The sequence below is a fragment of the Struthio camelus genome, chromosome 7 (assembly GCF_040807025.1).
Source record: "Struthio camelus isolate bStrCam1 chromosome 7, bStrCam1.hap1, whole genome shotgun sequence".
In the NCBI taxonomy this organism is placed as follows: domain Eukaryota; kingdom Metazoa; phylum Chordata; class Aves; order Struthioniformes; family Struthionidae; genus Struthio; species Struthio camelus.
Window position 1 is genome coordinate 5,760,275 of NC_090948.1, and position 26,885 is coordinate 5,787,159.

General features: G+C 40.2%; 1 long non-coding RNA gene across 27 annotated transcripts; it reads right to left on the reverse strand.

Moving 5' to 3' along the window:
• Window positions 1–26,885, reverse strand: LOC104145783 (uncharacterized). Of its 27 annotated transcripts, none has more exons than XR_011142367.1 (9): window positions 26,799–26,885; window positions 23,892–23,998; window positions 21,834–23,015; window positions 19,016–21,352; window positions 18,556–18,682; window positions 16,819–17,003; window positions 8,572–8,710; window positions 3,498–4,525; window positions 1–1,691 (listed from the first exon to the last, which is right to left on the reverse strand). It is a non-coding gene; the product is annotated as an uncharacterized lncRNA (long non-coding RNA). The 27 variants fall into 27 exon arrangements; XR_011142380.1 differs by lacking the exons at window positions 1–1,691; window positions 3,498–4,525; window positions 8,572–8,710 and adding an exon at window positions 10,684–14,541 and having other exon boundaries at window positions 19,016–20,456; window positions 20,811–20,892; window positions 21,270–21,352; XR_011142366.1 differs by lacking the exon at window positions 3,498–4,525.

Here is a 26,885-nt window from a genome sequence, read left to right on the forward strand (position 1 = left end):
TTGGGTGAGGAAGATTTATTGAAGTCCAGACATATGTCATTCTCCTAAAAATCAAAGTAGCAGGACTGATCTAAATATTACTTTCCTCTTTTACACAAGGCTATTTTTGACAAGAGTAAAGAAATTACAGCTTTCAAGGGAAGTTTGCTGGAAGATCTCATTCTGATGTTACAGTCTTTTTACAGCAGTGCCATTCCATTTAGTTCAAGTCATGTTGTTCATGACTTACAAGTGCGATCAGTCAGACGGTATGAGTGAATGCTCCAGGCTGCTTGTACCATGCAAAGCCGTTAAACCCCCATATTCACCTGAGTGAGTCCCAACCCAAGTCATGACCCCTGAAGAGCTGCCACAAATTCTGCCACTCCCTTTGAATCAGCCTGCAGTCAGAACAATAACATAATGGTTTAATGTGCCCACTGATCTATACAGTGCTTCTGTATTTAAAAAAATAAGGGTATTTTATATTAATATAATTTCCTATATTTTTCTCATACTTAATTGACACATATCCCACACTGTTATCCATATGTTTAACTGTAACGCAATGTACTAGTGAAGTGTTTATTTCAGAAGGTATGAAAACTTCTAGTAGAACATACAGTTATTAATACCAAAAGAAGCGACATATTTACACATATACACAAATATACATTTTTTTTTTTACATATATATATGCATCACATATCCTGGCAATGAAACAGAAACGTTCAGCAATGCCAAAATATCATGATTCTTAACTTTTCTAATTGTATTTTCAGGATGGAAAATTTTTTCCAGCAGCGGAAGTTCAGCAACTTTATGCATACACAGAAATAAAGAACTATGAACAAAACCTCACTTCATTGCTATGAAGGAATTATTCTGCCTTAGACAAAACGTTTTTGTTAAAACTAACAGTTATGTTACAGTGGAAAACAGGAAAAAGCCTGGCCAGTGAATTACTAAGTATACAGCAAAATGCTCTCACTATATTCTTTTTTTATGGGTTCAATATTGCAAATTCCATCCACATTCAGTAGGCCTCCTGTGCACTATTTTAAGAGCAGTGTTATTGAAATCAATGGAACTACTTTTCCTAGAGGTTATGATCAGCTGAGGTTGTTACTCTGCTGAGCCCTCCTGTGTGTCACAGCCTATCACCTTTCACCTAACCACCTCAGTATCAGCATGCAAGGAAAGCTTCTCAGTCATTAGGTTTTATCATAAAGGACCAATGTCTGAGTCTTCTGCAGTGGTATGGCATTGATTAAGTAATAAATATCTAATTATTACAGCAAATAAATTATTCTCCGTTATGTAGAAATAGACAAAAGTTCCCCAAAGTTCCTGTCAAAATGACCTTGGGAAAAACCACCCTTTGTATCTCAGATTTGTTAATCGCTGTGACCTCAAACATGTGAGCAAGATACTATCTAAGAAACAAGATTTTCTTTTCCACCTCAGCATACACTGTCACTCATCTCCAGCTATGGACAGTTTCTGAAGCTTGAGAAGATAACGAAAAATAATCCCCAAGTCTATCACTAGCTAACGGGCAGTGTAGAAAAAATTCCCTCTTGATCCCTTCAGGCGATCAGCTAAAGCTCTGAAGAATGAGGTTTTACTATAATCACTGCCTTACAGCAAAACCGTATGTGTTACGAACACCTTGAGGGAGATGCAGACAAGCTTCTTACCTCCATGGCTCCCTAAGGAAGAAAATGAAAGAAGCAGTAATCAGTTCACAGAGACTGAGGCTGAAAGACACCACCCTGTCTATCCACCCCGACTGTAAACCCCTATACTTTGCACATACGAGCAGAGGATTTAATTCAGAGGGGCCTTTAAAGCATTTTTAAAATATGCATTTTAAAGCCTCTAAGCAACGGTGAAAACTTCATCTCTTCTGGTGAAATTATATCCACAAAGCTTGGAAATTGAATCTCATATCATACAGAGATGGAATTCATTCTACTTCAGCTGCCAGTCACTGGATCTTGTTACTCGTTTGTTACTGAGGTAGAAAAGCTCCCTGTTGTAGCTGCTATATCTAAGTACCGATACACAGTGATCAAGTAATTTCTCAGTCTTGTGAATTAAGTAGTCTATTTCCCTGAAAGTCGTATGTTAAACACTTGGAGTTTGTTAACACTAGGAGTTTAATATTTTTATGTTGCAGTTACTTTCCTCATTCCTATGTGCATGATACTAGATTGAACAATATATGAGGATTCTTCAGTTTCTATCAAACGATGCCTTTCTAATTTTCTTCCATCGTTTTCTAGATATAATATTTATTCCTGAAAACCAAAAAGCCCCTTTTTTCTCTTTTTCTATTTTAGCCAAGAGTCACTGTGGTTAATAAATATGATAGCTTTCCTTAAAATACTGTGCCCCTGTCATAAAAAGTTTGCAATTTTTTTTTTTCAGTTGAGGACTATTTCTTTCTTTCCAAAGCTTAACAGATGAAAGCTTAATCTTGTTCAGAAAGGGCGTATTCCACACTGAAATATATGCAAATTGCCCAGAGGGTTTTCAGCTTTTATTATTGTTGCATTCACTTGCTCCACTCAGAATATTGCTTTGCATCTTATTGTCATTACACTTAGCAGTAGAATACCAAAGAGAAAGTCAGCATGTAACGCTTTAATGGTCTTGTGGTTACGATACATGGGCAGGACACGTGAATTCACTTCCTGGCACTGTTATAGACACCTTTTGATACTTGGCTGCTCACAGCCTCACTGTGCCTTTTCTTCACCAAATACTGTTTAGCAATATATACCGACTTTGTGAAGGGTTTGAGATTTACATATGAAAGTATACAGTAGTGTAAACATAATCTATTGCTAGAAAAAGTGATGCTCTGTTGGAGCACATAGAATATGAGGCAGATGTAATGAGATAAACTATTTAATTTTCCACTGTGCACTATCTTACAGAGATCTTTTACATTTATATTAGATGGTATAGTGCGTAGCAAAACAGGTATTTGGAATTGTTCTCATCTGTACTTTTGCCTGGAGCCTTAGGATTATACTTCACCCTAACTACTCAAAGTGCCAGCGCAACAGTATAAGGTACAGTCCACCAGAGGCTGAAGTAAAAAAGCTTTCGTGCAGTTACAGCAAGATCACAAAGTGTTTTGCAGAGCCCTAGCCTTGGCAAACCCTTCCAACATGGCTGTGTCTAAAACTTCCTTTGCTGGGGAATCCCTCTGTAACGGGCACTCTGCATTTCTCCTTGCGGCTCTGTCAGCCAGCATGGGGAGGCTGTGCAGACAAGCGGCAAGAGTCCCGGTTCTAGTCCTTTCTCCCCTTTCAGCCTGCTCTTCCTTCTTGCTTGTGCCCTGCTTGTAGATCTGCTCTTCCACGACAGAGTAGCCCTGCCTAGCAGCCCAGGATGCCTCTGTGAATTTAAGCAAGTGACAGAGCCAAGAGAACACGGGCCCTTCACGGAGCTGCAACATTGCAATCCCTGATTGCTCCGAGGAAATTGTTATTTGCTTTACTCACCTTGGTTACTCATTGTAAACACTGGTGATGCTTTTACTGCAAATTAAAACAGAATGGTATCTGTCTTAGAATGATAAAAACTGCACTTCTGATACATAAAAAATAATTCAAATCATGGCCTGTCTTCTTTTTCCTGAGTAGACAAAGCTTTTAATAAGGAAGAATAGCTCTGCAGCTGTAAATCTGAGCAATAGCATCCGAATGTTTAGTATGCAACATTAGAGAAGTAAGCCTCATGGCTCCGAATAATGCAAAGGCCAAGATTCAGTGCAGTGGATCTAGACTCCTAGGGCTCCTGGTACAAATTCAGAAGTGCTTCAGCTCCATGACACAGAGCACAGAACCAGCATAAGCTCATTTGATGGTTTTGGATGGGTTCAACATTTTTCACAGATTACTTTTGCATTGGCAGGCTTTATGCCAGATCAGGTATCATCTGTCCTTCTGCAGCTGGCACAGAGACGGCGTAAAAGCATAAAGCTGGCATAAGCTCCAGAGCACATGCTGTGGAGCATTCAGCTGCAATGCGGTTGTGTGCCCACAGCTAATCCGGATCAAATTTGTACCCGTGGGTAACGCGGTGATGTGCCGGTCCGATGTAACCATGCCTGAGGAGCACCACTGTGGGCTCAGTCCCATTGGCAGGGTGTCTGGAGAGGGACCCCTGTCCTGACTTCCTTGGGGGTGGCCCGGGCACTTCGGCTTTCTTTGCACTCATCCAAGTGTTAGCACAGCTCAGGAAGCGACATGTTTGCAAGAGAAATCCTAGTCTGACTTGCCTCACCAGGGCAGATCATGGCACTGCAGTAATAGTACTCCTTTGGTAGCAAAATTCAGCATTTCTTTCAGTGTGGAGGAAACAGCTTTTTCTCATTCAGGACTGATGTGTGCCCCCAAGAAGTTTATTAAGCCTTAAGGCTTACTAATCCTTCATGTTTTACTTTATTAAAGGATACATATGCGTCTATAAAATCCACCATATTCAGTCACGCAGTTTTACAAAGATAACAAAAATATCAATTCTGAGCCTACATTTAAAAAGAAAAATATAAACAATGGTTACCACTGAAATGCATTTTTAACTTATCTAAGGGGAATGGAAAAATATTTGAATTTTCAGATTTAGCAAATGGTTCTATAACACATCATATGTCATTACTATAAGTATCTGTAAGCCATAAAATAGTGTGGATAATTCTGCTGTAATATATGGAGGAGACTATTCACTAGAGAGAAAATAATATACTCCTGAAGAAACTAAGCCTACACCTGAATGTTGATTATGTTGGAACTGTCCACAGAACCTTAGTCATCTTTTTGTTGATGTGGCAGCCATGGCTAGTAAGATCTGAATCCACTTCTATATTTACTATATTCAGCATATACGAAATTCTGAGGTTCTGGCAACATATGTCCTGATTTCCAACTGTTTAGCCTGTTGGTGTCCCCTTCCCAGGTTGTTCCTTGAGTGCGCTATTACATCTCCTTAAGAAAAATTCTTTTTTAAAGCCTCAGGTTGCTTTCTGAGCAGAACAGAGCTCCCTTCAGGCCTAATCACTGCTGGAATCTGTTCAGCTGAAAGGGCTGCCATCCTTCTAAGACAATCCCAATTGTTCCTACCTCATTGCTTCTGAGGAGTTCCCGCTATCTTCCAGCATGATTTGCTTTTTATACTTACCTTTTTGTCATCACACTAACCCTGCTGGCTTCAGTAATGTTACTGAGTCAATAGTATGTTTATTCACATTGTAAGAAAGATTAAAATTAACTATCCGGATTAGAACAACTGGCACGGAATTCTAGAATTTGACTAAATTTAATTATTTATGACTTCTAACTGCTCTCATTTTTAATATAGGGAGCCAAAGGAGATTACAGGCTAAGTCTATGGGTTCCCTACAAAACACTTAACGGCGCTCAGTGCTCTCAAGGGTTCAGCACAGACTGCCGCTACATGTAATAAGGGCCAAGCCATGAGGAAGCACGCTGCTCCCACATTATGCAATGGGTTACGCTTGTAAATTGATTGTAAATATTTTGTCATCAAAAGCCGCTCAGCTCAGATCCTACTGACTTGAAATACTTATGTCTTTATTCCATCCTCTCTTGAGTTTACAATTGTATTAAAATCAGTGTAGCAGTAAGCCTTTTTAATATGTTCTTATGGTAACCAATGCATTTATGGCCCCATTTGCTCTGCAGAATCGCCTGTTGCCAATAGTATATGTCCAAAAGTCACTCTGAACTTATAACTGCTGCATGATCTGCAGAATGAGGCCCAGGTCCAGCTGCAGTGAGCGCGGGGAGAAGGAGGTTTTGCACCACAATAGGCAGGGGCACAGACAGTACCCACCACATGGTACAGTGGCAATAGTGGCCTCTCCTTATTAGCTCCCAAGGTAGGTTTAGGGGATAATAATTTTTTTTCCAGTGCCACCTTGTTGACATCAAGGAATACAGTCATGGCTGAAAATGGATGAAATTGAACTACTGCTGAAAATTATTTAACTGAAAATACACAGTAACTGGATTTCTCCAGCTTTTCTGGCTTTTCAGCATTTGCTTTCTTCCCCACAGATTTTCCACTCTTGCTAAAACCAGCTCCGCTGGTTGTAGAAATAGCTTCAAGGGGTTGGGTAAACAAATGTATTGCTACGTCATCTGCGTCTCTACTAAATCAATGGCAGTGTTGGCTTCTGTTTTCCATGCAATCTGTTATCCTTAAAGTAGAAAGATGTTGTCAACTTTTTTCATACTGAATGCTACTTTTGCCATCAAGCTACTGGGCTCATCCGACAATAATTTATCTAAGTAGCCACATGTTTTATATTCCGCAGGTAGAAACCCTATTTCCATGGTAACTGAATTGGGTTTTTGTTTCCCCTGGTATCTGGAATGACAACATTTCCAAAAGGTATATTGGGCTGCACTGTGACATTTGAGGGGTTTTTTGGCTATCATTTTGTAGGCAGCTAGGCTACGAAATGTTCCAATAGTTTTTGTTTTTATAACTGAGTGCAATTCTGCTACGAATAATGAGACGATGACTGATTCTATCAATCCTATTTTGTCTTGGGGAAATAAAAAAAAATGACATTCTTTCCATCATTTACTAGGCTTACCAAACTCACAGAAAGATTAAAAAGCAAATGTAATGGTATGGGCCATTTGTCTGAATGGGAATGACCTCAATGCTATGAAAATACCTTTGTAGATTTTAAATAATGTCATTTGAACAACTACACACACAAAGGAATTAAGGTTTGAATGCAGTAAGTTAGAGATGATGCAGGGAAAAGGGATAAAATAAACATTTGATGGCAGTTAAGATGCGTATCTTTCTTTTTACAGCAGTTATTTAGTTACAGCTTTGTTAAAAAGGATCTTTCATGCTTAGAAATAAGAACCTAAGAGAAGCATCTCATGGTACTGCTTTGGATTAATTATTAACCAGCAAAAGTAATCAAAATCTTAACAAAATTTGACTCCCAGTTAAAAGGGTAACAGTGTGGTTCAGAGTGGCAGATAACAGCCAAATCTGGCATTTCTGAAGAAAGGCTGGTAGGCAAAATAGAACAGATAGTTTGTGTAGGAAATGGTGCCTTGGTGCCCCCTCAGAGTGGGGGGGAAGGAGAAGGTGGAAGTTGGAGCTGAAACTTCTTTCTTTTCCTGCGCAGAGTGCAGCCCAGAGGAGCTGCCATGAGGCACAACCCTGGCCATTAAGGAACATCCCCTCTGGGACTGCTATATGCAGTTGCAAGGAATGGTGCCTTTATCAACCAGCCTGCTTCTCTAAAACAGAGTTCTTAAAATATTTTACAATTTGAGGCTAGCGGATAGAAGGAGCTTCCACCTGCAAAGGGTTCCTTTGTTTCAAATTACACTTTCATTTATTCCTCTTGCTCCTCTTTCATTTGAAAAATCAGCAAGTATCACTGCAGGAGACTGAGGAATTTCAATGGTTTTTTTGCCTCAGTGAACCTTTAAAACAGTATTGAGATAGTTCTTTGATTGGCAAGAGAGGCAATATTCATAGCGATGGGTACCAGAATAGACCGGTGCCTGTCTTCTGGGGAAACCCAATGGCAAAAGTATGACCCTCCTTTGAGGTTAGGGAGTCATCTTAGTGGCAGCTGCCCCTGGGTGCTATGCCCTTAATGTGAGATGTTGAAATTAAGACACTGTTACGAATGCTGTAAAACTGCTAGTTTGCTGAGAAATCAAGGACCAGCAGGCTGTGATAGACAGCCGGTTTATTCCACCAGATGAAACAGTTAAGATCAGGAAGAACAAAGGACAAACGGAAAGAAGGCAAAAATCGTGGCTAACAATTATGTGACTAACCAACTAACTCCTCTGCAATGATTAAACATTAAACTCCCACAAGCTAAGTAAACAAAAAATACCCAGGAAAATTCCCCAAAGGCTTTGTCTCAGTAGCGAGGTTTGAACTTGAGGGAAGAGTGCAGCAGCATCCTTTGCCAAGCTCCTCTCTGCCTTGGCAGTTGCTGTCTCTGAAGGGGGTGTCTCTAGGAACATCTGGCAGGGCCGGGCTGGCCTCGGCTTGTGGTGCCGAGCAGCTGACGGTAAGCATAACGCAATGCGCTTATAGCTCCCATACAGTCCCTGCAGCAATGGTAAGGAGGCTGGGGCTCAGTCACTCCTTGGCAGAGCAAGGGGCCCCACCTTACCTGCATGGTTTCTAGCCCAAAGAGGTAAAATGCTACCTCTTTTTTATTTTTTTTTCTTCTCTGTAAAGGAATAATTTGGGGTTATATGTTCTTGGCTGTTATAACCCCATCAACTTGCCCCCTTTGGCTTTATTTTACCCATCAGGCAGACCTTAGGTTCATGCAGGTAACCTGGAGCCTGAAGTTTGGCTTTTGCTACTTACTACCTCCCCTGTTCATCAGCGCAACTTTAATTTTTCTCACTTACTTACTTCAAGAAACAGAAAGCAGTTTACAGTCATCCCAGACTGAAAGGTAAAGAATTGAATTTACAATTACAAAGTAACTTTGCCAAAATAAAGACTGAAAAAGTTGTTCTGTCATAGGGGAACTCACACACATACCACTTTATGTGATAAAGAAACTACAATGGCCAGGCTTCCCACCCAGCTCCAGCTCCAGCTCCAGCTCCAGCTCCAGCTCCAGCTCCAGCTCCAGCTCCAGCTCCAGCTCCTTCTTCCTCTGCAGAAAACCAGCTTCCTTCTGGAACGCAGCACAACACGCAGAGACACGTTGGAGTGAACAGCTCACAAACACATCTCCCTTTCCAGGGTCCTAGGATATACTTGTTTAAAGAAAACGTGAGCTTTCCAAGTCCCCTTTGGTCTGCCACCTATGTTTATATTGCAAGCTGTAACTGGGGTCAACAGAAGTTACTGCTGGTTGTGATTCAGTGCTGCTCTTAATTTTTTATTGTGGACACTAATGAATCACTGCAAGCAGGCGGGGGGGGGGGTGAATTACTGGCAGGGGAGACTCTGAGGCAACTGGGTACAAGTCAGCGGTGTTATCCAGAGGCAGGGCGTCTGGGGAGACAGCTGGAGGATGTGACTGGTAACTCACCAGTTACTGGCAATCTACATTGCTGTTCCAGCAAGGGTGCACCGGGCAGGTACACAGGAAGGTTTGGGGCCGTCATGAGACTCCGTGAAAGAACTATAATACAATGATTCTATTCCAAATCACTGCTTTTAGGCATGCAAGGTAAACACAAGTGCCTTGGCTGTGCACTTGTTCACAAATACACTGACATTAATAAAACACCTCAGTAAATCCAGATCGACAAAAGGCCAGATGGGCAAAAAGGATTTCTGTTTGCCAGATATGAAAATATTTCACTCCTGAAGCTCACACCCAAACGCCATCACTATGAATAAAACAAGGCATCAAAATCAAATTATAGTATGTTATCATAAATGTTTATTCCCTCAATACCATAAAATCAACATAGAGCCAAACCATATGGCACTTACAGTCTACAACTGACTGAAATGAATGGGGCTGTGCTGTTGTTGCTCAGCAGAACTAAAGGTTTGGCTAGACAATTGCAACTGATCAAGTTATTGTGTCTAATAAGTTAATTCAGCCACACAAAAGACTAGCTTAAAATATCTTCATTTTATTTTCTGTTGGCAATGGACTCTGGGCCTGCTTGCAGCCAGAGAATATAATTCAGTGAACGAGAACTGGCACAGTAAACTCAACTGCTTGAATGGATGTGTGTGCAAATAACAGGAGCGGGTTAAGGACTTGGTTTTCAGGAGAAAAAATGTTGGGCGCTAAGGAAGTTAGAGAGCTGGCAGGAAAAAAGTAAATGGAAATAGCAAAATAGAAGAACAAAGGAGAAGAACAGGGATGTATGTGGAAAAAGTAAAAAACAAAGGGAAATTATGGAGCAGACATAAAAACAGAGGAGAGATGCTCAGGAAGAAAATAGAAAAAAAAAAAAAGGAGATTAGGTAGTCTCCTTGAGATGGTATGCTAACATAAAAAAAGCCTTACTGGAACTTAAAGCAGTCATCTTAGTTCAGCTCCCCTAGATAGCCTCATAAAACCAGCACGGCATACCCACAGATAAAGAAAACTACAAGTACTGCTGCTATGTAGTCTGACTGTTTTCTTTCATTTGATGGAGTTCATGACATAGATTTTTTCCACCAGACTGGCCTGATTTGGGTGTTCTGCTGTTTGTTTGTTTACAAATACAGAAATGTGTCTGACATCTGTCTGCATGCTCTTAGCAGCTACATCATTGCAATCTCCGACACTTGCACACTGACCTTTATCGGAAGTTTCATTGAGTTTGTGTTTGTTAAAACACCCTTTAGCTTAACTCACTTAACACAACAACTAAATGACAAAATTACAACTGATGAAAGCTATTTTAGCCCTTACATAACGTTTTACTAATTTTAACAAACAGGTCGAGCGGTATAAACCAGTGACGTTGGTAAAGAACAATGAACAGATTACGTAGTAGGTTATTTCTGGAAATGTCTAGATTTCTAGAAATATAGATGCAATCACAATAAGATCAGAGTGCAGCTGTGCAGAGAGGAGGCAACCCTTTTTTCACCTCTTCAGCTCGTAGGTCGTCAAGCCAAAATTGGTCCAATACCAGTTGGAGAAGTGATGCGGTTGCTCTGCTTTATAGCAGCTGGAACAGAAACCTGCAGAATGGCCCACAAGATGGGGACTGAGAAAGTATGTTGTATTAACTAATCCCTTTAGCCCTTGGGACAGCTACCTGCTGACCCCAGCATGTATCCTGCCTCAGGTACAATTTTCTTGTAATGCAATTTTTAGGGATACCTGGTGCCACTGCAGAAATCACAATTAATTTGGGGGGGAGGAGGGGGAGAAATTACTAGATCAAAGCCTTAAGTGAAAACTTTGCAAAGACATAAGTTGTTCTCTGAGCAGCAAAATTATTAACTTTACGGATTTGTCTCTGACCCTTTATCTCTACCCACTGCAGGAATCCCACCTCCTTCCCATGTCCTCTTAGCACTCCTCCAGGCCAGAGAGGAGTGCTGAGGTGGGGCTAGAGCTGTACGTGTGCTGACAGCCAGCTGGCCCAAAGGGACAGGACCTTAGCCAAGCTCTGTGCGTCTTTCCCGCAGTCAGAGTCTTAGCAGAGGTCTCTTCTCTCTACCCTTCTGCCAATGTTTATGATATGGGTAAGATTTAGGACTTTCAAGCTCTTGAAAATGTGATTGCATCTAGCTGGTGGGTTCTGAATTCTGCTGAAACATCTTTTTAATCTTAGTTCTGCTTTAATATTGGTTTCTGTGTGTGAATATGTGAAAAATGATGTGTGTGAATTTGGCAGCATACTACCTATAGGATTTATCTGCTAAAAGATGTCCCCAAATCTTCTGGATTTCCTAAAATATGTCAATGTTTCAATTGCAAACTTTAATAACTGAAAAAAGATTTTGCTGAACTGTTTCTAAGAAAAGTTCAGACTTAAATTCTCAGCCAATTGTTAACTGTTAATAGTTTTACAGAAATGATTGCAAAATACATTAGCTATCTTACATTTTCTTTCAAATTTCTGAGTTAGTGCAAGCACACGACTTTTTTCTAGCAGGCAAAAAACAAACTTTATGCTGTAGAATCATGCACGTGGTCTTTGGAATAATGTTCTCCTGACCTCAAGATTACTAAGAAATACGTATTTTAAATACTGATAATCTTTAGAGCAAATGTTTTTACAGCAATGAAAGGCTGACCAGAATGACAAACCAATGGGGCTTAATAAGAAATAAACAGCAACTATTCATAGCTGTTTCAAAAAGGCAAGAACTTTGCAGATGTTGTTAGGTCAAGTTATATAAAAAGAAATTTTATAACAAGCAGAATGCGTGTGTTAAAGTCAAGGGAAGTCTTCACATACACATGTGTTTCCCATAGCTAAGTAACTTTATTCCCCAGTGGTATGGTTTCATTCTGATACATACTCCCTTTTATCTCTAACCATTGCAGTAAACACCCTTTGGTGGTGGGATTGCTGGAGTGTACAGTGAGAACTTGGAGAGACAACATTCACGAAGCAGGAAACTAAAGTTAAAGTAAAGTTAAATACATTCTTAAAACATTCCTGATCTATATTCATGTGAGGTATGCCTAGTGCCTAGCAAAAGCAGCCTTGGGGACCTGCGTGAAGGCTGGCACAGCGGTGTTTGCCACACTGCCTGGATTTTAGGCAGGGCAAAACATTGTTGTGACATATCCTTCAGTGCCCTCAGCCTTGGATCTTGCAAACAGTTCCTCAGAAGAAAGATGTACTACAGCTCCAGCTGGCAAGGATTCTTGCTCATCTGGAAAAGAAATGTTGTGAGCCCTGTGCCTGGAGTTGCAGCAGGAATAAATATCTCTTCTAAAGCTGAACCCCATTTCCAAGGCTTGGTCTCTAATGGTGGGACGGTAGGCAAAACTTGCAATGTAACCTGTAGTTATGTCAGTGGTAGAGCCATGATGAGTTTTTAAAATGCTAGTGAGTCAATAGTGATTTTCATTTGAAAACTCTGAATATAGAGCAAGTCCACTGTAGTTCAGAACACCAGAACCTGCTCTCTGGCCTGAAGCCCTGTCCACGCTCCATCAAACCGCAATGTTTCATTTATTCTAAATAAATAATCTGTCTCCTTTATAGCTGCATAAAATGTCTCACAGTGTCTCTGCCTTGCATTGTTAAAGCAGATTGCTAAAGAACAAGGGAAAGGGATTGATACCTGCTGCATGGGACACTGAAAGGCAAAATTAATTGTAACCCAGGTACAACATTGCACTGCTGCAACTTTTGTGGCTGGCCTGAACCAGTCTCTCTATATATCATTGCATCGCACAATATAAACATGTCTATATTTTCACTCACTGTAATACAGAAATTTTGGAATAGGGTCATACCAGAAAGAATAATTTATATCCAATGTGTGGATGTAATGGTATTAAATTAGGGATGTGATCAATGGTACAGAGTCTAGCTGGAGGCTTGTATCCAGCGATGTCCCCCAGGGGTCAATACTGAGTCCAGTATCATTTAACTTATTCATCAATGACCTGGATGAAAGGACAGAGTGCATCCTCAGCAAGTGAACTAGGAGGAGTGGCTGATACACCAAAGGGCTGTGCTGTCATTCAGAGGGACCTCGACAGGCTGAAGAAATGGGCAGAGAGGAACCTCATGAAATTCAACAGAGGCAAGTGCAGGGTCCTCCACCTGGGGAGGAATAACCCCAGGCACCAGTACAGGCTGGGGGCTGAGCTGCTGGAAAGCAGCTCTGCCGAGGAGGACCTGGGAGTCCTGATGGACAACAAGTCGACCATGGGCCAGCAATGTGCCCTTGCAGCCAAGAAGGCCAATGGGATCCTGGGCTGCGTTAGGAAAAGAGTTGCCAGCAGGTCGAGGGAGGGGATCCCGCCCCTCTCCTCAGCCCTGGAGAGGCCTCCCCTGGAGTACTGTGTCCAGTTCTGGGCTCCCCAGGACAAGAGGGACATGGAGCTACTGCAGCGAGTCCAGCAGGGGGCTACTATGATGACGAAGGGACAGGAACATCTCTCCTATGAGGAAAGGCTGAGGGGAGCTGGGCCTGTTCAGCCTGCAGAAGAGAAGACTGAGGGGGGATCTGATCCATGTGTACAAGTATCTGAAGGGAAGGTGTCAAGAGGATGGGGCCAGACTCTTCTCCGTGGTGCCCAGCCACAGGGCAAGAGGCAACGGGCACAAACTGAAACACAGGAAGTTCTGCCTGAACATGAGGAAGAACTTCTTTCCTGTGAGGCTGACTGAGCACTGGAACAGGTTGCCCAGAGAGGTTGTGGAGCCTCCTCCTCCGGAGATATTCAAAACCCATCTGGATGTGATCCTGGGCAATATGCTCTAGGTGACCCTGCTTGAGCAGGGGGGTTGGAGTAGCTGATCTCCAGAGGTCCTTTCCGACCTCATCCATTCTGTGATTCTGTGATTCTGTGAAATCAGATCCCTTCCATCTGATTTATTTACTTACCTGACTAAACACCAAGGGACATGGGAGAGTTCTTGCTAGGCTTTAAGCTTCTCTTAACATCTCCATGCTGTTTGATTATTCTGGAGGCTAGAAAGGCTTAGTGAATAAATTAAACAACTGCTAGCTGTCTGCCCACGCTGTTCCCTGGGCCACAATGCTATCTCGGCATCTCCCCAGCACTCAATAACCCAACCCCAGCAATTCTTTCTGGTTCCCAGCTTTTTTTTCTGACATGCCTGCAGCAACGAGTTCATAAAGAAGCTCTTGTAAGGCAGCGGGACGGGAGATCCATGATCCTGTGAGGTCAATCCTTCCTCAGAGAGACAGGAAGCCTCGTGCTGGTCCAGCTAGATGCTTTCTGTGTTGCAAAGTGGCATCCAAATGAGGGTTGGCCCTGGAGAGAAGTTCTGATCTACTTTCATCAGTGACAGAGCTCTCAGACACACTGTATTTTGTCCATTCTGGGGGAGGCAGAGTTACTTGGGTGGCTGCAGAAGAACTCGTATTTGCAGATGACAGAGGCTGCCAAAAGTTGCGTACGAAGCGTAGAAGTATGATAGGAGGAAGAGATGTAGGAGGAAGGGTCAGAGAGGGCACAGAGTGCCATGTAAAACTCAAAGATTTACAAAAACAGTTCCATAAATTACCTAGATTATGCTTATTCATGGTTTCCATAAAGTTACAGCCCACCGAAAATATTATTCAATTAAAAAAAATTAGAAAATATGCGTGGAACTGTGGGAAAGCTGAGATGTGAACACCCCCAAACTTTCTTTTCCTATAATCTAGAGCTAGATTTTGTTATCCGAGCCCATGCCTAATAAAGAGGAAATTGCTAGTTTTCAGCAAGAACCTATGGGTAATGGAAACAGGCTGTTGATTGAATTTAGTCTTGAAATGAGCATGACATGAGTAAAGGCTGCAGTTGTTTATTTTCACACTGTGACAAACATGATTAGTTGGCTACGCTGATTGTTCCCACTCCACCAATTCTATCAGGTGCTAAAATCAGTTCTTCAGCTGAGAAACACTGGTCCTTATGTAGTTAAGAAGATGGAAGAAGAAGAGCATATGTCACATAGATTGGAACTGATGGTATCCATGATCTCAGAACCTATACCCAAAACCAAACTAGAATTAATATTGCAGGAATTGATCTAATTTATTAGCAATTTAAAATTCTAAAATGACTTCTGTTTAAGTATTTAGGTTGGGAAAATAGATGCCATCTCATTTCTTTGAACTCAGCAAAAAACCAGTTTCTTTTTAAATGAGGAAGGGGTAACTCTGGGCACTTTGTTTTCCTGACATGAAGCAGACAGTGTGTAATCTATACCTGAAATCTGAGTTTTGCAGACAAGGTGAAAAGAAACAAATTTGACTTCTGAGTAACTGTTCAAAAGTCATGACATACATGCACGCAGAGGAACCACAGTCTCTTAAATAACTTTTTACAAAAGAGAGCCCATAAAACTAAAGCCACACAACCTATTCATATGTTTTCACAGGAACTTGGTATTTTGCTGGTGAGCATAATCTTTTCTAATACCTTTGTACATTTTATTTTGCCCTTTTTGTCTAGCAGTTAGACCACAGGTCTGCAAGTCGCAGCACAAAGGTACCATTCCTGCTCTTCATTAGCCTCATATCTGACCTCAATCAAGACACTTAAATCATTAAATTTCCCTGTACTTTCATCTATAAAACTGTAAAATACTCGCCCATCCCTATTGCTCAACTTCAGGATCCTCACATGAGAGACATTATATAACTAGCATTTATTAGTGTAGGTAAGTTCTGATTTCAGTTACACCCACGCAACCTGCTTGTTCATGTGTAACAGCATAATTTCTGTGACTTCCTTTCTGCGCAAGGGTTTAGTGTTATCTGCGTTAGGAAGTATGATTAAGGGAAGAAATATGCTGCTTTTTTTTTAAAGTGTTTTAAATATATGTTTAGCATATGTCTTTCCTTCCACAGAAGCAATGTTATTTTTTTCTAAGCCGAAACATCTGAGAAACTTGCTTGAGTGAGATACTTGGTTGAGATAGCCAATTAATATTTTCCATGAGGGTTTCATTCTACATGACAAGAAAATTTTCTTTGAAGTGCTAAGCATCTGTTTTTGTCATCAATTTCAGTAAAAATTAAGGGAACTCAAAAACTCCAAAACTGAACTTTGGATGGAGCCAGTCGCATGGAGGTTGTTCATGCTCAAGTATTAATTATAAAAAATATTGGCATTGATGCACAAACTATTTCATTTAGAGAACTGCTGATTATCGGCCACCTAGCTAACTGTGACACTTTAAACACTCTGCAATTCCTAGAAAGAGGTAAGTTAGTTAATGGTCATATGAAGATGCAAAGATAAACGGGAAAAGGCTGAAGAAGTAACAATACCAAAAACACATCAGCAGTTTGTTTGAATCAGGTCTTTGAACAAACTACTAGAAGTTGATGCAGATTTTTAGACTGTTGTATGCTGACAGGCCCTTGTGTATGCCTACTAATGGCAAAGTCATTATATTTGTTATCGACACTGAACAATAAAAATCAGAGGTAGCAGTTTTGTCATCAACGCAATAAGTGTTGCAACAAGCCTGATGTTTCTGTAGTGCTATGTGTCTGCACATTTTAAAATTCATAAACTATGCATTTTTTTTCAAATTTTTTACACATCATATCAGAGTCCAATCTCTTCTACATACAGTAAGCATTTACTTGCCATAAATACCACATCAGTGTGTAGACACAGCAAGAATAATTGGTAGAGTTCATCCTTTTCTAAATGCTTACCTGGCTTTTGCAAGAGGATTGTGTGACTCCAGACTTCAGGGTGAGTTGATCAATACTGAACTGTCTCCACTTCCCATCTATAAGGCACTGTGCTTTTATTTCAAACTTAACTTCCTGCTCCAGCCTCAGGCTGATACGATTATGCGCAGCAGCAAAGAAAGATAAAGCTGGGTCTGTGTGCTTGACTGTGAAAAAGTAATGAATTAAATTCAGTAAATTCAGTGATGTGTATTAGAAAGCCAACTACTAAATACTGTTTGTGTCAACTGCTAATTGCAATTTAGACTGGGAGACAGTAGCCCACGGTTACGCTAGGCTTTTCCCGAGGCAGTGCTAGGTTAAAGTAGCGCTGCCATTCACTGTATGACAAAGGCCTCAGGAAGCATGACTTAAGTAGGACTTGATGGCATATCGCTTGGATTAGAGACCTCTGAGATATAAAGCAATAAGTGCATTCTCAGATGATGATCTTCTCCCTAATTTTTTGCTAAAAATGGCCTACTATTGTGTTAAGAGGAGAAAGCGTACTGAAGGTTTCTGAGGCAGCTGTGTGCTCTACATAGGTGATAAAATTCTCTGTGTCATTTTCAGCAGGAGTGAAAATACTAAATCCTATGCCAAGGCTTGCATGAGTGTATCTGATTTCCCTAAAATTTTTTCTGTCGTTTCAAACGGATGAGTCACCCTAGACTTTTCATCCAGAACCACAGGATTCTGCAAGATTGCTGTACGTAGTTAAGCAAGCATGTGTTTCCGTAAAAAGTGAAGCGATTCCCTAGTAGGTACTGCCACTCCTTCCAGAATCACTGGAAAACAGGTGTCAGTAAAGGGCTGGGGAAACAATTTCTGAAGCACTTTGCCACCCCAAATGAAAGATCCAAGTTCCAAACCTAGACATTGGCAAGTACTTGTTGGTGTTTCAAGGGCTTGTTCCACATCTGAACGTGGCCCTGCAAATGTAATTTACTTAAATGCTTGTGCAAGAAGAAAGATAAACTTTGGTTCAATTTTTTTATTTACTGCATCTCCTCCATGCTGCTGTGTTAACAGAAGTCGAAAGTTAATGCCAGCTGAAGTGATTTTTTTCAGGGGCAACCCTAAGCATATTCTCTGCTCTCTCTTCCAGTACTTCCTGGCATACAGGCATGAAGGTAAACTGGAGTGCTTTGGTGTTTTCACTTCTGAATGTACCTTTCTAACTATTAATTTGTCAGCTCAGCCCTGCAAGCATAAAGTTTGTCTTGATGGGCGTTTTGATTGCGAGACTGAACCTGGTAAGTACCAGAAGCTCTGGAAACTCCCTCTACAGCAGACTGGCAGTAGAACATAGGTATTGCAAAAAACCATATTTACAGCCATCACCAATATTATTAATAGGCCTACAGTTTATTCAGACAGGAAATTGTTACTGACCGCTTTAATTTAACTAAACAAATGAAACCACCCCATTACTCATTCAAATCTAATAAACCACAGAACACAGAAAAGGAAGTGAGCACTTTAAAATGGCTTAGAGAGAAGTTCTCACTTTGTTTTGCCATTTAATTAAAGCCAGACTCTTTACAGGAAAGGGAATAATTAAATGGCAACAACATGTGTACTATGATAATCTTCTCGGTCAGCATCTCAACGTGCAACTTACTACTGGAGGTAGAGAGGCTGTTAATGCTCTTCTCTATGTTCCCTGAGCATTACCTGCTCTTTCGGGAGAAAAGAATTATAAAATACATTACATACCAAAGCTGGCTTATTCTGTCATGTCCTGTTGATGATATGGGGCTTCATTAGAAGGAGGATAATGAAATAAATTTCCTGTCACTTAATGTTTGCAGACATTCAGAAACCAGCTTCCTGAAAATGCGCCCTGCAAAACACCCGACAAATCACCTTTTTATAGGCATATAGGCATCTTGGTATTTCCTGATAATCAAGTGTTTAAGATTTCAACAAAATACCCTTGCACGTTATACGTTTAATATTTGCATTTCTAGCAATAGCTAATTACATGACATGGTGTGTATGCATATGTGAATATTATCTTTGCATCCAGAAGGCAGAAAAAGCATGAATATACTTGTACCACAGTGAGAGATTGCTATAATTGTTTGCCTTTTTTTCTCAACATCAGATTACTACTTTAAAGTAAGGTTATTTCATAAACAGACCAAAATGCCACTGGCACTATGGGAACTCTTACTTCAGTGTAGAAGCTGTACGGCGAACCTCCATGTCTGACTCCTTTTATCTCAAAAAAGAATTCATAAATGCAAATTATTTCCTCATAGTATCATGACTTCTAAAAGACGATTAAAGAAGTAAAACATGGGTACCTACTCATCTCAATAAGTGGGATCAAATGTCGCAAAGACTCTAACAAGAAAAATGTTATTGTAACATAAAGTCAAAGAAATAGTTTAAAGATAATATCACACTAGAAAGTAAGGTCTACAGTGAAATACTGCTAATTCAAAATGAAGATAATAATCATTCTGCTGAGACCACAGTGAGTCCACATTCCTCTGTGCCACTGGAAAATACTGTTGCAAAACTACACCATCTTGAAATTACTTTTTGGAGCTGTAAACTACAGCACAGTAAAATTCAGTGGAGAACTGGACCTGCGTCGCTAGTCGCTTAGCTGATTAAAACTCCTGAAGAGCGACTGTGGCAAAGTGCTGAAGTAATTGCTGCTAAACTTGCTCACTGGGAAAGCAGCAGATATTAATCATGTGTTTCCAGCACTCCTCTTGCATAGCTTTTGTAGACTATACAACCAACATGTGTTGTAAGCTGCGGCTCACTCTCTTTTCCTTTCAGGTGGAGAATGGTGGCGACATGACAGACCACAGTGGTTCCTCATTGCAAGCAGTGACATTTGGTGTGGTGCTTGAACAGGTAGGCAAGCCGGGAAACATAAACAATATGGTCAAACTCTCAAGATTCAGCATACTTTCCAGAAAATACCAATATGTTATGTGTGTAATGTGCATATTTCTGGAAAATTATGAATCATATACTTTTTTTCCTGTAAAAATTACAGCTGTTTTCTAGAATGTCAAATCTGTAACCCCTTTCAAGTAGCAAAACAAATTAAGTATGACTAGCTAAACTTGTAGGGAGAATATTTTTAAGAATGCAAAGTAGAGCAGATTGAATCTCATTTTGCAATGTGTCTGTGATTACGAAGAGAAAAGAGCTGGCTCCAAGGAAGAACTGCATGGATAATACAGTTCATGCATGGGAGCGATGCATAGCAACAAAACCTAATTCACTTATCAGTCACTAATTCAAATCTAGTTCATTCTGGTGGTGACTGAAGGGGGATTTTAAGAAGTATGTGGGCTTCTCTGGTGTGCAATACAATTAATACATCTTCTTGTTAACTTTCTTCCTGCGAGCATTGGACTAAGCTTGCTGTACATTACAGTGTCTACAGCAAATGAGGTGAGAGCTGTTTCAGTCCAGTTCCAAACTGGCAAGCATCTTATAGCAAACACTTACCATCCCCACTGTGAAGGAGGTAAAACTGAAGGGTCCCAAAGAGCACTGACAGTGATGAAGGGAAAAGCCATCCCTGCCGCTGTCTCTCTCTCTGCTGTAGGGCTATCTATCCCAATTGCCTAAGAAAGCTGAGGCACCTTAATGTTTAGTGAGAGAGCAGAGAAAGGACAGCAAGGCTGAGACTTTGCCACAGAAATCGATATGATAATCACAGCTGTTTGCCACCCCACTGTTAGAAATGACTGCACCCCAGGCAGGGCCAGCGGAAAAGCATGCAAGGGCTGCTGCACTGTTTCAGGGCAACCAGCCAGTTTAGCCTTCACTGCTTTTGCAGCAGGCTAAACTGCAAGGGAAAGCTTTACCTGAAAGTTCCCCTAGACTTTATCAAATTATCCTTAAAATTCTCCAGAATCTGCAACATTGCACAGAGAGGAACAAACTCCTATATACTTTAAAAATATTAATCATTAAATACTAGGAATGTCCTATACAGTATTAGTGAAGGAATAGCTGTTTCACACTGTTTCGGAAGGAATAGCTGGATGTTCGGAATATAGTGCACTCTTCAGAAACCTGCAGAAAGTCAAAAAATGATTTATAAAGTGCAAGTAAGGATAACATTAGTCTAGCCACCAGGCTAAAAATATCTTCCTTTCTGTTCTCATCTACTTTTTTGCATTAGTACCCTGCCTCATTTACTGTGGTACCTAATATCCCAAGGACTATTACCAAAGCTGTTTTATACATACAACAGGGAAGAAAAAGCCTTTCAGTCCAGAGGTTGCTTTTGACACCCTGCTGTACAACTTCTGACATAACATGGCACAAATCTTACCAGGACTTGAGGGTACCTTGTTAGTATATAATGTAATTACTGTAGTCCAATAATCTGAGTTTCAGGAAATACACTCATTTCCATTTTTGTTCTGCAAAGGATTGTTCCAACTCACTGCATGGTAATGCTTGGACAGGAGCCGTATCAGCCAAGGCGCTGGAAAGAAGTTAATGTCCTGCAAATCTTCCAGATGCTTGCCTGCAAGAAGGGGAGAGTTTGGTTTTAACAGCTGCCTATCCAAGGGAATGCCATTGTAACGCCCTGTGTTCATACACGTTGAGTTATTTAGACAGTGGTATTTCCTGCTCTAAAATTGTACATTCCTATCACTTCCTCTGCAAGAATAACTTTGGCATAAGCAAATAGCAGCCTTCAAAGGGAGATTCCACTGCATTATAGTTTAACCTGAACTGCAGCAACTGTGAAAGTCCCTGGGTAGTGAATGCCATCAAAACAGTCTCACTAGTTCTGGCTAAGGATCCCTCGGCTACCCACTAAAATAACCTTCCACAAAAGGGCCTAAGGGAAGGGGTCCCGGCTTAGCCCCTGGTCAGGGGCACAGCAGATAGGCCAGTAACAATTGCTGCATTCTGTCTGGGCACGTTTTGTTCACGTTCCCATTCTGCTGGGACTGGTCCGCGTGAGGCTTTAGGAACAACTCTTTTCTGGGAGTACTTACCAGCCAGCACATCTAACAGGGTGGCTGTGCACTCCTCCGGGAGACAGTTGCACCCTGGAGCAGGATTTCATCTTCTTCTGCTGAAACTAAAAACTGGGACCTGTATGGGCTTTGCAGTGGAGGGCAGAGTCATTTATGGGTTGCTTTTTGGTTATCAAATCCATTTTGGTCTATGTGAGTCGTTGTAATATGGTGCACGGTTATTGAAATGTTAAGGTGGTTTGCCATTAAAGTGAATAAGAAATCTTTATTATACAAATACTGAAGAGACCTCTTCCTCTCCAATCACTTCTCCAGCTGTTACAAGAAATGACAGTATGGCCTTGTTAAACAAAAAAAACCCAAGTCCCCAACTTTCAAAACAGAATCCTTTCTAGTGTATCTCATGTTTCATGTTTGCTTACTCAATTGTTTAAACAGTTCATGTTTGCTTAAGCAACTAGCTTTATACCCCGGATCAGTAAATAAGCCTGTTACTGTATGCTTTGCTACAGTTACTTCTACCCTGCATTACATATATACAAAGGGAGAGCTATAATACGTAAACTGGCATCTTTAATCAAAAAGACCTGAAATTTTAGATTTGGTTTGCTGTATGAAAAAAGGTACACAGCCATTTGCGACTGCTCAGATCCAGGATTCAAGTTTAGAGCATCTCTCAGCAAAATGGTACCAAAGCAAAAACATTAGGGCAGGCAATAAAATGTGAATCCAGAAACTCTGTGTATTAGATTTTACTTTGGTTTGGCTGGAACTGCTGGATTCTATGGAGCTCTGTCTTCTCCGGCTTTGAGGTTACACATCAGAGCTTCACTATTTTTTATCTGTTCTAGGACGTCACTTTTTAATCACTAGTATAAATACTGATTCTGACTACTAGGTGGAAAGAATATTTTTTAGATAAAGTTTTACATTGTCCATGTATGTTCACAGGAGGTAAGGGTTTAGTAGAAATATGCCCCACTGTAAAGGAGACAGATCCTGAAACGGTGTTGTAGTGCATGCAGAACTGTTACTGAAATTTCAAACTCTTGCCTTTGAAAATATGAGCCAGTAAGGTTTAAATCACAAGAAACACTATAAAACTTACTTGAAATAATTCCATGTAAATGAAGGGACTGAAAAATAGCTATGTATCTCTGTCCTATTTCCCTTTCCAGGAAGGAATATCTCTTGGGTAATCTAAAAACAAAACAAAGTAGCAGAAAACTTTACTTAACCTCAAGTTAATTTCCTATCCAGACTAAATTTAGCTGTTTAGATTTTGTTTTGTGTATGTGCCTCCCAGCATACTACATTTCAGAGGGATGTTTGGCATTTGTCTAAGTTAACTGTTATGACTCTCTGGTTCAAACTGTCTGATTTAATTTCATATCTTAACATTAATTTTTGACATGAAGTTCCTCTTTATTTTTGGAAGCTGCGGTAGTGGAATTGCAGAAAGATTCTGATAAAGCTGATGACTGTCAAATTTCACACACTGAAAAAGCCCAACCACCCACATAGTAAACTGCACGTAAGAACTCACTTCAAACGACTTCTGCCTCTCAAAGAGCAGGCAAAAGATGGGGGAGAAGGGAAAAAAAACATTATCATACAAGTTTCTCCACGTTTATTTTGAAACAGGCAGTCTTTAATTCAAGGAAGATCAAGTCAAGGACCAGCCCAAAACAGTTAGATTATTTTTCCATGAGTCAAGAGTTATACTCAAAACAAAAATTGCCCTACAAATACCAAGGCTATGCTGATGCACTGCACGTTTCCCAGCACAGGTCACTGTTGCCAGCCTCCTGCTACAGAAAAAAAAAAAAGATCTGACAAATGGTGTGGAAAGTTTTTAAAACTTTATTCATTCTGTCTGTCTCTGTCTTTTTAAAATCTTTCATTTTAAAGCCAGAAATTATTTTTACTGTCATCAGCTCAAGGTGTTTAAAATCTAGGAGGAAAATAAGAGAGTAACAAGCACATTTAAAATTCTCTAAAAATGACAATAAATATTCTTCTGGATATAAGGATTTGGGAAAATGGAGGATCACAACAAAGCATTTCTTCTCTTACCTGAGAATTTCACCTTCTGAATGGTATGCGTCTTCTTCCAGGGTAATGACGTGTCAGCTTAGCAGTCTGTCGCTGAAACGACAACTAAGTCATCGTGCTTTTCATATCTAGTCCAGTAAAACAGGAGAAGGAAAAGGAAGGGAGGAAAATAAACAATTTTTAAGCAAGAGAATTTTTTAAAAATCACAGCAGTTTGTACATGTAAAAGATAATTTCCTTACTATCATAAGGCTGAATGTTAATGTTAGAACAAATGCTGCAAGATTGGTTCTTGGATGCCATGCAAGTAAAACAATCCAAAGGGTATGACAAATACACTGATGGACTGACTTTTTAAACCAAAAAAACCCAGGCCCCCAACTTGCAAATCAGAATCCTTGGTGCAGTAGCTATGAATACCAGAATTTGAACTCCTGAAACGAAATTAAAAATGTTATATGTTTATGAATCCAGCATAGGCTGCAGTCACCTTTTTCTGTTGTGCGAGAAGAAATACTGTCTGACACAGGCACGCTCAGAATGATATTGGACATCCTATTCCTGTCAGATCAGAAGATTTTTCTTGATTAAGAGCAGAAGTATCAACTGGGAATTATTCCCTCTCTTTTTTATGAATTGTCTGTAAATATACAGTAAGGCGTTTCATTATATATTATCCGTTTGGAGGAAAAACGGTATAACAATTACGTTATCTCCAATTAAGTTGCATAAAACACACTTGTTAAATTGAACCATTATTTTCTTCATTAACTTAAAGGTACAGTTAACATTTTGCTATTCACACTTATGAATGATAGTAACCTTAGAGGTAAATTAAAAGAAAGCCGTACTACATGTAATACCAGCAATTTAATCTTCTATAATCATTAACACTCTTTACTAAGTCTGTATAGTTGGTTCACTTTTTGATTATTTGCTGGAGTAAGAATTTAGGGCTAAGCCCTTGCTAATTCCCAAACCAAAATAACCTCTTTCAGATTAATGAGACTGTATGAGATGCAAGTCAGGAATGAATTTGAATTAAGATTGTTTCCACTCTTACAGTAGTGGATTCTCTTTCTGTCACTGGCACTAACAAATGACATAATCACAAGCAGGACAAGAAGAAGCAGCTGGTTGCTAGTAGTAAACTAAGTGGTAAATAATTAAAACAAGTAACTCTAGGAAGGAAAAATGTAATAAGTTGTTCTACTGTAATAGTCATATTTTTCATCTAATGATACCCAGATCTGGCTGAGATCTATGCAAGCTGATTCGGGGCTATTTTTCAGAGTTAAGCGCAGGTGGTGTGAAAGACTATTCAAAACAACCATATATAATATCTAACTAACAACTTTTGTTGACTAATTATTAATAAGTAATTCAAGAGGAAGAAGCCCCTTAGCCGAAGAATGTGCTGCTGGTGGTAGACTTAACAGTGATACTATAGTTATCGATCCACAGGGCTTAGGCGGCACTGAGCAAAAAAGGAAACTTATTTTCCCTACTGTTTCCCCAAGTAGTTGTTAGCGAAGCAAATCAACATCCGCAGAAGGCAAGAGAAAAGGTCTCTGTTTCTGATGTAACTTCCCAATTGTTTTCAATCAAAGTTTTCCATATGCTGCCTTTTGTTGATGCATTGTAAAGTGAGCTAAATGTTCTGATTGCAAAGAGTACATCTATGCAGGTCAGCTGAACACTGCAACTGCAACAACTTCTAAAGGAAATGAAGGAGAAATATCAGTCATTTGATTGTCAGAGTTGCTGTGCATTCATAGATTCTGTTCACTTTGAGCCACACTGGGTGCAATTTTAAAAAGGGATCATTACAAATTAGAAACGAGCTACAATTCCATCATATCTCCTCCCCCACATTGTGAAAGGTCACAGTTGGCTGGGCGTCTGTGTCATTGTATCTGAACTCAGAAAGTGGTAAAGGAACTTAGAAGTTGTTTTTCCCACAAAAAAAAAGAACAATTGCACACCACTTCCATTTTCTGAAGAGGAAATGGTGATTTGTCTCAGCTATGGTATTGCCTGGGAATACAGCAGCCTTTGGAAATAAAGGAGTTAAACAGCAAGTTCATATAAACTCTGGAAGAAAACATATTGTTTGATTGCTCCTTTCTAGGGTGAATAAGCACTAATGCTTCAAAGCACCTTTTCTGTTTGAGATCCAGCGTGCCTCTGACTTGGCTGATTTTTATTGAATCCTACCTCGGGTCTAATACAAATAATATGCCACACCTGAAAGATGCAGCTACACTGGAAAATCTCAGCCTAATAAAAACAAGCAAGAAATGCACTGAAATGCTTTGAAATTCAGTCATCTCAGCAGACAAGAATTCCAAGCCACAAATTATTATTACATTATGCGGGCCAGTCCATCCAGTCAGTTGTGTTGAAAACCCAGACTAGTATCCAGCAAATATATTTTAGACTATGACCTTTTGAAATGTTGCAACAGCAAAAATGTGACTGAAGAAACCCTGGATCCTCTTTCTCTTTTGTCAGAACCAGTACCTCCGAAACACACTGCTAACTTTCACTCCGGCTGTCACGTTCTAACACAAATCCATTCCCCTTAACATGAAATTCCATTAATAGCTGTTAACAGCTTTGACTAGTCTTTCCTATATTTACAGTAGTCAACCCAGAGCTTGCATTCTCACACCTGTGGGAGCAGATAATAGAATACATGCTAAAGAACACCCTGTCCACTAAGTCTCACATCAGCTTTCTTCACCTAATTACCATGATTAGACATAAAGGAAGTTATACACAAAATACATTAAAACATACAATTAAGAAACACCCCAAAAGGGGACTTTGTTTGATCTTAAATCAGCCTCACATAAGTCAGCTCTGTGAACCGGCAATTCATTCCATCATCACATACTACTTTTTTTTTCCCTGTGGGACACCAACCTGTTTCACTGCACAGGATGGATCTGTTGCAGCCATGAACTGGGTCTGTTTAGGAAAAGAGGCTGAGCTGCCTTGTAACACCTAGTG